At 39.0% G+C, this 9635-nt stretch overlaps 1 protein-coding gene across 5 annotated transcripts in view; it reads right to left on the reverse strand.

The window, feature by feature from the left end:
- Window positions 1-9332, reverse strand: part of LOC113026982 (zinc finger protein 469-like) — a 227278-nt gene extending 217946 nt beyond the window's left edge. For 2 of the 5 annotated variants that reach the window (XM_026176342.1, XM_026176340.1), the window contains exon 1: window positions 8615-9332. The gene's annotated coding sequence lies outside the window, so the exon portion shown is untranslated. Of the gene's footprint in view, window positions 1-7420; window positions 7457-8452 lie in introns of those variants that run through there. The other 3 variants (XM_026176338.1, XM_026176339.1, XM_026176341.1) reach the window with 2 other exon arrangements.
- Between the last annotated feature and the right edge of the window lie 303 nt (window positions 9333-9635).

Consider the following 9635-nt stretch of genomic DNA (forward strand, 5'->3'; position numbering starts at 1 on the left):
CACAGATCACATGATCATGAAGAGCTGAACCAGATGCTGGAGAATCACTTTCATAACAAATGACCATCCAACACACAAACCAACAACTTCAGTGCTAATTGTATCATACACTGCAAAATGTCACTGTTACTACATTGATCTTTGATAATCATAACATTATCAGTGACGATCAAACATTATTATGCATGTCATTGTGCAATGACCTCGTGCCACCTTTTTTCCTTGCAAGAAATGACTGATGTCATGTGAAGTGTTCTTTAAAGCAAGATCAGAAGTTTTTGGTTTTCATTTTTTCTTTTATTCCTCCTTGTTAACATTTGATTCATCCCTCGGTCTTCTGGGGTCCACTACCATCCATACTCACTTCATCACGTTGCTCAGCAGTGACAGCACAGCCTTTGGGTGTTTCCTGATCTTGTCTCTTACTTTGTAATTGCACTAAACTATTGCTGATCCAAGGCACAGCTGGGTGCAACAGCATTCACCTAATTCTCTTCGGCTGTGCTGAGCTATTCAGGCAGGGCGCATCCCTAAAATGAAAAGGTTCTTGTTCAGCACTGATTGCATACATAACTGTCAGAGTTGGAAAGTTACCCCCCTCCGCCCTGCCCCTCCACTTCCACCATAATCATCAAGAATGCACAAAACCCCCGATTGGACCTGAACACCAACACTTGAGCCAATAAACAGTCTGAGCAAAGAAGTTCACATCACATCCGCTTTCCTCTGTTCCTAAATAAAACCAAGCATGTGATATACTTGACTGTGAGTGATTTAATGAGGATCTGTTTCTAGTTTTCTTTTCAATTTTGCCACACACCTTCTGGAGGTTGTTAGGGAAAATTAATAGAGCAACGTGATGTGACAGGAAGCAGATCAGAGGATGATTAGAGATGAACAGTGTGTACTAATCATGACCAATAAGTGAAGAAAACCAGATTTTGGGAATGACTTAGAGTTAAAAAAATGTTCCCAATAAACAATGTTATACAAATAAATTTTGAGAAAAAATAAATAAAAGCTGAAAAAACATCAAATTTAGTCGGTCTTTCTGAGGAACAGTCACTTGGTGTGAAAAGGTTCCCAACTGTAGACCAACCAAAGCCATGAACACTGAGGGTGTTTTCACACCTGAGTTGTTTAGTACGTTTAAATTAAACTCTGCTTCAATTTCCCACTTGATGCAGTTCATTTATAGAGATGTAAAACACTGTAAAAACACCCTTTGGAACCCTTTGGAGAAGGCAGTCTCAATCCAGTTCCAATCAAAAGAGGTTTGCAAGTTTGCAAGCCAGGTATGCTTTGGCGTGCAGGAGAGTAAGACAGACACATAGAGTACACAAACTGTAGCAATTAGACATAAAAAGAACAAAATTGCCTAGATAAATACGAATATTGGAAGTAGGGCTGCCACGGTTAGTCGACTAGTCACGATTACGTCGACTATCAAAATCGTCGACGACTGATTTAATAGTCGACGTGTCGTTTGAAGCTTTGTAAGATCCTGAAAGACGCAGGAATAAGTAGCAGGATTTAAGAGTGTAATAACAGACTGAAACAGAAGATGGCAGCACTGCATGTACAAGGATGCCAACTGCCGTTAAACCCCGAAGAAGAAGAAACTGTGTCCCAGAATTCATAGCGCGGCCCAGCTCAGTTTCCAACAATGGTGGCAGCTAGTTGGTTTTACTCTTATTATTCTTTCTGGGTCACAAAATAAATGTTTAACATATTTTTAGGCGAGAATGTAGCTGTGTAAACCTCAAATATCTGCTCAGTTTATCAAGACACCACATATTTTCAAAAGTGCTCCGACGTTTTCAGAGACGTCTGTTACCCACTAGCTCGATAGCTAGCCGGAGGCTAGGCTAGGCTAACTAGAGCCGTGAGAACACCGGACTCCCGGCAAATCGTTTTCAAACCGACCGCCGTCTTTCGCTACTCAGGTTAAATATATATATAAGTCACTTAGATAACTTCAAAATGTTATTGTTTGGCTTTTTTTAGTATTTTATTTGTTCCTGAGTAAATCGGTTTGGCTGAGATTAAAGTTTTTACACAGCTGAATAAACGTCAAGCAGACAGCTGATTATCAGAAGTGTGAGATGCTCAAGAATTTACTCCGGTGTCCTGTTATATTTTAGATAGCAAGGAGTTTATTAAACCACAACAATCTGCAGATTTCATTAAAATTTAATAAACTATCATCTTGTCTTTATTTTTAGTTAGCACATACCTTAAACACTTAAAGCTGTAAGCTAATGATAGTTATATAAGAGCAGATGCTGCTGGTGCAATAAGCTGTATGTCCAATGGATGATGATCTGATTAGTCGACTAATCGCAAAAATAATCGGTGACTAGTTGACTATCAAAATAATCGTTTGTGGCAGCCCTAATTGGAAGTAAATTCTCCAGTGTTGTCCACTAATCCAGAGCATAAAACTTTGCCTTCACCCAAGACAACTTTGGCCAATAGGCAAACTGAACATTCTCACATGATTTCTAGGGATGCGTTTTAGATCTTTGGTGGTAAACAAATCATACTTTGTGAAAAGCTACAAGTTTACAAACTTATCAAGGGATATGGACCAAAGTAATGTGAGAAAACATTCTGCGATGCATGACTATGCCTGTGTTATGACTGATGTTGTAGGGTTATTGTTCAGTATGCAAATTTCAGTGTGCGGGTGCCTCTCCGTGAGAAACGTTTAGCGCCTCTTTGAACTGGAAGTTGATGCCAGTTCATTTGGTGCAGGAGCTGTTCTCTTGCAAGAAAATAAACAAGGTATAGATCACAAGGCTCTTGCCTTGTTATTTGCTTCACAGAACTTTGAAGTTTACGTTGGATTGAGTGTGCTGCCTGTACGAGCGTTTACCGATCAGAATCCATTAGTGTTCCTTTTCCAAATGCGCAACTCAAACCAAAGACTTAGGTGCTAGTCTTTATTGCTGTGTGATTTTAATACTGGTTTAGCATATGAAGATTAGCTTAGAGGACCTACATATTGATGACTGATTATCTTAGATGAACCCTTACTGGAAGTTAGAAAGGTCAGGGGGGGGGGGGGGGGGGGGGGACACATAACCTGTGAGAATGTGCAATTGTGTTTTTCTCATGAGAGTCTAGCTAGTCCCAATAATCATTAAATTATGGTAGACAAACTTGGAGTAAAGTTAGGTTTAGGTTTTAAGTCAGGCAACTAGTCATTTGGGCTGTGGATAGGGGAAGACTTGCTGATCAACTGGGCAAAAGACCTGCAACTGACAAATAAAGGCTATCTCATCTCATCTCAACTACAAAAATAGTAAGAATAATGTGTTGGCTGATGCCTTGTCTAGATCTTTGGAACTTGCTTTTTGAATTAAACATTTAGAGGAATGTTAATTCTTGTGAAAGGAGGTGCTACGACTGATGTCATAGGGTTGTTGTTCAGCATGTAAATCTCAGTGTGCAGGTGCCTCTCCGTGATTGGTGGATCCAGAAGATGGATTGGTTATCTAGCTGGAGATGACATATGTTGAAGCTGCCATGGACTGCCATTCATTCATCCTCAGCTCATCCCAACAAAGAGTTCGTAGGGGTGGACTGCCTTTTATTTTCATTATAGCTTTCTTTTGTTTGTGTATTTTGATTAGGTAAGTTTGGTAAATCCTTAATATAGACTCACTTTGTTTGTTGTTTTGGCACCCTGAAGTTATAACCAGCTAATGAAATAACATATTGTAAATAAATCATTGTAGAGTCGTACCAATTGTGTGATGTGGCAGCTTGAGGTCTGACGAGGATGGATCATGTTGTGGTCTGGCCACCCTTAGACGGGCCATAACAGATAGAGTACAGAAACATCCTTGCCATGAATGGATAAGGATCTTCAAAGTCCCACTGGGAAACAAACCCATGCAGAAGTGACCAAGAGCAGCAGAGCTAAGAGCCTGTCGACAAAAACAGCTGTTGGCTAGCCATCTAAATATAGTGGTGGTTGACAAGAAGCAGAATATATGACAATTGTACCTCATAGTACCATCAAAAAGAAGCAGCATAAGACAACTGACAAGTACAAGAGGATGAAAGAACAACTGGAAAATATGTGAAAAGTGAAGTCTAGACTGTTCCCAGTGATAATAAGAGTTGAGAGAATGGCTCCAGCAGATTCCAGAAATAACATCTGAGGTCTATGTCAAAGAGTGCAGTCCTAGGAATAGTTAAGATACCGCAGAACTCTCTGTCAGTGAATACACAACATTTGGCTACTTTATAATAGTAGGATAGCTAATATAATTCTCATGGAAATTAACCAAACTTCAAAGGTTTTCTTGCCAAGACAGAATATTTTGAATATTGAATATTTTTGAATATTGTCCACAGCTGTAATGGTATATTAACTAGATATTGTCAAAAAAAAATTTATTTTTCATTAAACTTAGTGTCTTGTTAATAATAACATGCATTCCACCTAAGTGAAGTAATTCAAGGGCCCTGGTATTGTGCCTGTTGGGTCACTTACATAATGGACACATGATGCAGTAACAGCCCATGATGCAACAGCCTTTTAAACAAACACGGTCACTTGTAAAATGAGGGCCAAGCCTCTCTCCGTTAATAAATATCTCACTCCTTAGAACACTCTCAAATAATCTCCTAAATAAATCCAGTTGTCCTCTCTTCAAGCTCTAGACTAACGTGACCTGGATGGTCTCGAGAACCCACACAGACACTCTATTTCCACCCTAAAACACAGACACATTTTTACGGTGAGCCCAATCTGAAAAATATAATTACGTCTAAGTTAAAACTCTTACTCCCCCTTTCTCCCCCTATTAAGTAGCTGACCATAACTTCTTGTAAGAACTTCGTAAATTGTAATGCTCATTAGTTATTACAAGATGATTTCTATACTAAACATCTGCCAGCTGTTTTGAAAACATCTGCCATTACTTGTAAACATGTAGGCTTTGTTATGGTAAGATGTCTTATTGTACTATTTTTCTTATATAGAAAACATGCTGCAGTTTAGCTGTTCTCTTCCTTTTCCCTGTCTCTTTCCCAAAACTCATATCTGTCTTAATCTTTTATCCCAAGATCCTCTCTGTCTCGTCTCCCCTCTACACTTAAGTAACACATGCAGATTCTGTTGATCGCTCCATTTCTGCATTATCTTTGAATGTGAAATCTCTATGCTCATTCTAGCCTGGAATATGTTCAAATACTGAACAAGGCTTTCCTTTATCTCAACTTTTAGTGACTCTGGTGGCAAGCTGTTTTGTGCAAACTGGGATCAAGTAAGCTAACAAATGACTCGGCCTTGGGCTCGAAGCTTGTAGCACATCCGCAGAATACCAAAAGGAACGTTTCTGGTCGACATTAATGCTCGGATAGGAGGCAAGTAGCTCAATTTATTAAGCCTCATAAACACTCTTGCCCCTGGATACACACTAACACACTGTAAATTCATGCGAGCCAGCCACATACACTCACACATACAGAGTGACATTATAGGACTCGTGGTGGGTTGATGGGTGATTTTAACCAGAGATGGTGGGATGAAGGATCAGAGATGGGTGTTCAACTGTCCCCGAAACCTCTGAGTCCCTGTTTTCCTGGCCTGACCTTTTGAATCAGTCGAACCCAAGAAAATCATGCTCTGAGACATCAGCCAATTGTGGCTCCAGACAAATCCATGTACTGCATGCCATCTTTGGCATAATCATATTTGTAACCATAACAAAGATAAGAGAAGGGAAATCAAACGGGTCATCTCAGAGTACTTACATTTGTGTTCAATGAAAAGGGTACATTCAGTTTTCCCTTTCATCACATGAGAGGGCTTTCTGGTGTTAACAAACAAGCAGTCGTTCTCCCATGGGATTAGAGTTGGGCTTTTTCCAAACTAGACAACCTCTCTCAGTCCCTAATGTCTGTGGAAACAGATGATTATTCTGGCATGTTAAAACTCACAAAGTGTAAATTTTCTTATCCTGATCCACAAGAGTGCCAGAGTCACAGCATTAGATTCAACGTTCCAGATTTTTCACTGTACTGGATGCAAATATAATAGAACAGCCTAGGCTATTCATATTAATCCATAAAAATAGTTTGCTGAATGAAAGTCTTTCCATAAATCTTGTTACGTGGAATGAGGCAATGTTGATCTTATTAAGTTCCCTGCAGCTTAAGTTAAACAGTAGGCCCTCCATAACTAACATAATGAAATTTTACTATGATGCCATTCAGTGCTAATAAAAATGTTAAAGTAACTTGCTCAAACGAACCGCAGACCTTACAGAATAAATTAATCCGGCTGAGACGTTTAATATATGCAAGAAAGCAGAGGTGGGACCAAGTCATTGTTTTGCAAGTCTCAAGTAAGTCTCAAGTCTTTATCCTCAAGTCAAGTCTCAAGTAATGTCAGGCAAGTCAGAGTCGAGTCTCAAGTCACAAGTCTGAAACTTTGAATTTCAAGTCCTTTCGAGTCTTTAAAAAAAAAAAAAAAAAAAAGCATGTTGCAGTTATGCTAAATGTAAATATTAGACCATGTAATTTTAAAATCTGTGTTTTTCTCAACACATGACAAAATAGTGAACTTAGAAAATATACACAAATTGTGAAATTGCACCTCTTTAAAATGCAGCTCAATTAAACCTAGCTCCAAGAATAATTTTCACCGACAGTTCTGAGATAAGCTGCATGTTATTCTTGGATGCGGTTGTAGGACCGGCTTTAAAATCGCATGACAAAAATATCATACACATTAAAAAAAACTGCATCACCAACGTAGCCTGGACAACATTTGCTAGTTAGATGAAGTCAGCTATCTCATCGTAGCATATTTTATATGCATATTTATAATCATACGGTTCTTGGAGTGAGTGCATACACTCATGAAGTTTAGTAACTTCAGGTCACTGCAACAAGCCCAGGTACAGTTTACCGACGGATGGGTGCAGGACCTTGAAATGCACCGTGTAGAACGAAAGACCATCGTACGTATCATAAGTTTACCAGTCTCACAAATCGTCGTCATAAATACACATTCATTAACCGTTTATTAATAGGACCTTTGAGCTCAACGGTAATTAATTAGTAGTGGAAATAATTTCTGGTAGCATCACAGAAATGTAGCAGTGACAATAATACTGTATGCTGTAATCGTACTGGGCAATTAGTGATACAAAAAACCTGTTTTATCCTGTGAATAAAAGCATATGTTTTTGTCAATGTACCATAATAACAGAAGCGAAACGCAATATTGTGTCAGGACAATTCACTATTTATGCACAATAAACAAAGGAGCATAGCGCGACAATTTCTGTTCAGCGCCAGACTTGCTTGTAACCTATATCACCAATTATGTTATGAAAATGACGTATTAACTACTAAAAAACACTGACCTTCGTGTAAATGCTTGGAGCAGACTAACCTGTGAGCTGGAGTGTTCTGGGACGTTATATTTGATCTTTGAATGGCTGCAATCCAGGCCATCTGTCGCATCTTTGTTACTTTGGAAACATGGCTCGAACAATTTCTCTTCAACGACGTAATCCGATAACAACCGATCTCTACCCGTCGGCTTCCCGTGGCTGTCATGCGACCGGCTATTGCAGTTAATAATACAACGGCTTCTTGACATTTTTGTGTTTCTTTTTATCGCTGTATAACTGATTTTAATTGAAAGCCTGTGTGCGCTAGTACCGCTTGCCACGAGTTCCCAGAATCCTTTGCGGTTCTACCCGTGAATGACGTCACATTTTCAATCTCTATATAATATGCATGTTAAATTTTATATTTGGGGTAAAATATCAAGTCTTTTCAAGTAAACCGGTTCAAGTCCAATTCAAGTCCCAAGTCATTGGTGTAAAAGTCCAAGTCAAGTCACAAGTCTTAGAACATTTTTTCAAGTCAAGTCTAAAGTCATAAAATTAATGACTCGAGTCTGACTCGAGTCCAAGTCATGTGACTCGAGTCCACACCTCTGCAAGAAAGGTTTGATGGTTATGGCACTGTAGCTCATAAAACAGGCAAAGCTTCTGAGTCAACTCTGATGATTTCTTGCAACCAGCTCACCCATACTAACAGCACAAAAACACACATAAAACAATGCTAATATCACATTAAATGTGATCTCTTTTAAGCGAGTATTTAAAAAAAAAAAAAAAAAAACTTACAAAAACAACAACAACTTGTCAGTTGTGTATATGTAGTTGATTACTGACAGTACAACGAAACTGCCTCCACTTTAACGCGTTTAAATCACTGCTGTTAAAGCTCATTACAGCTTTGTTTGTCTATTTTTAGGTGACATGGCACACCTGCTGCGCACTCCTAGACGTTAACAGTCTGTATCTGATGACTGCACACTGTGACAAAGTGCTATGACGCGCCACAACATTTGCGCTCGTTTTTGGAATTACTGCTTTTGAATGAATGTAGGCGGTCAAGTAGAAGCAACTACCATAAAGAGAACAGCAGAAAAGCAGCTCAGACATCATACACCCTGGGTCTGTCAAAAGCAGTTACCCCCTCACGTCATCACGTCCTCGGTTCACCTTCAGGGCAACGACGTAATGCGCATTTCAGTAATCAATACAAACGGCCGTGGAATTATCTAACTTACCTCTGAAGCTGATATCAGATGCGTGCGTTCAGCCGAAGGTCTGAGCTGCCAACTTATGCAGTTTGTTTAGAGAAACTAGGAAGTATTTTGTAGCTGTTGTCTGGTTGCCTCTGTACCCCTCCTCTCTCACACATCTGGTCCCCAAACTAAAGGAGGACCTCCCATTCAGGCAGCTTCGGCTGGACTCTGCGGCACCCACTTCTCCTCAAAGGTTTGACTATTTTTCACGATTCAGGGAGTTCCCTATGCTGTCTCAATAAAATACCATCCAGTCTTTGAAACTGAACAATCTTTACATGGTTCTTAATCCTTGCGGGCTTTTTTCTTTTCTTTCTTTTCTCTCTCTCTCTCTCTCTCTCTGTGATTTACCAACGGCACCTGAACTTCTCGTGGCCATTTTAACCCTTACAAACTGTTCTGGTCAGATTTGACTCTTTTTGGCTTTTGACAACATCAAAAATGTCAGTCTGGTGCCTGAAATTTGATTGATTGTTCTTGAGTGACCCATTAACATTAATTCTAGACGCACATGTGTGGGTTACTTGAATCAAGGAAAATTGTGGTTTTGTGCAGTCTTGAAAGTATGAAACTGTACGTGCTGACAGAAGTCAGACTTTTGGAAGTTCTGGTGTCTAAAACTCTACATACTGGTCTTTGAATGATCAGGGGGTCTCGAGAGAGTGAAATAGTAAAATAGCATGTAGGACTGATCATATATAAGAGAGATAAGATAGAACTTTATTAATCCCTCGGGTGGGTTCCTCTGGGAAATTCGACTTCCAAAAAGCACAGCAACGACCGAAGTTACAGTTACAGAATTGTTATATATATATATATATATATATATATATATATATATATATATATATACATACATATATATATATGTATACACACACACACACACACACACACACACACACACACACACATATATAAATACAGAGACAAATATAAATAAAATATACAAAGGGGATAAATAGAATAAATAGGAATAAAAAATAAAAAAACACATGAGGAA

Source organism: Astatotilapia calliptera, chromosome 7 (genome assembly GCF_900246225.1).
Source record: "Astatotilapia calliptera chromosome 7, fAstCal1.2, whole genome shotgun sequence".
NCBI classification, from domain to species: Eukaryota; Metazoa; Chordata; class Actinopteri; order Cichliformes; family Cichlidae; genus Astatotilapia; species Astatotilapia calliptera.